A 1,252-nucleotide genomic window follows, 5' to 3' on the forward strand; every position below is an offset into this window, starting at 1 on the left:
CACCGTGCCACTGTGCCTAGTCTGTCCCAAGCCCACCTATACCGAGTGCCACTTGGTAGACTACTAACACTACCTACAAACACCAGAAACTAGTTGCAACTCCTGGACAGAGATCAGGTTGATTAATAAGTCGAGAGGGGCACTTAAGCATTCCAATGCGTGGTAGTAACTGTTCATGGATCACAAACACAGAACTCAGTTCCTGAGGACGGCTGCAATGAGACAACCCACCATGTTCTCCTACATGGCCTCTCACCGCTACCTTTACCAAATCGTGTTCACACACTTAGCTCACACACAGTAGGACATGTTCACACACCTCCAATTCATCCCCGATGAATCAGACCTGACACAACTCTAAGCAATAGCAGGCATGACAAACAAGCATGAATGAGTAGGCACATCAGGGCTCAAACAACTCCTACTCATGCTAGTGGGTTTCATCTATTTACTGTGGCAATGACAGGTCATGCAGAGGACAAAGGGGTTCAACTACCGCAGCAAGTAGCAGTTGTATCGTTGTTGTCCTACTGCAGTAAAATAGTGCAGGAGCGAGAGAGTGGGATTGTATCAGAATGAACAAGGGGGTTTTGCTTGCCTGACACTTCTGAAGATAATATAGTTCTTCATCGGTGTCATCGAACTCATCGTCGAAACCACGTCTATCGGGAGGGGACAAACACCGGCAAACAAGGAAGAACACAATCAATGCAATGCATAATATGATGCATGATCATGACATGGCAATATGCTGTTGATTGGGATAATGCAACTAGCAACAGATTAAATGAAGTTGGTTTGAATACAAGATTCAAATTCAAACTCCATATGTGATTATTCAAATGCCATTTAATTGATTTGTGCTAAACAGCATCTATAAGTTGTTCTAACATGCATGAAAATGGTACAGATGGATATATTGGATTTTTCTGATCATTTTTCATATATAAATTATTTCATTTGGAGTTACGGTTGAATTTCTATGATTTTTAGAAGTTTTGACCATTTTCTGGAATTCCTAAAAAGAATAAATCCAGAAAATGATTTACTGCGTCAGCCTGACGTCAGTGTGACGTCATCGGGTCAACATAGCCGGGTCCAGGTCAAACCTGATGTGTGGGGTCCACACGTCAGTGACTTACTAACTAATCTGAATTAATTAGTGTTAAACTACTACTAACTAAAAATGTCAGTGGAGTAATTAGACTTAATTAAAAAACTAAACTGGGATTAACTGGGGCCCTGGGCCCAC

The sequence above is a fragment of the Triticum dicoccoides genome, chromosome 7B, assembly GCF_002162155.2.
Source record: "Triticum dicoccoides isolate Atlit2015 ecotype Zavitan chromosome 7B, WEW_v2.0, whole genome shotgun sequence".
Classification (NCBI taxonomy): Eukaryota; Viridiplantae; Streptophyta; class Magnoliopsida; order Poales; family Poaceae; genus Triticum; species Triticum dicoccoides.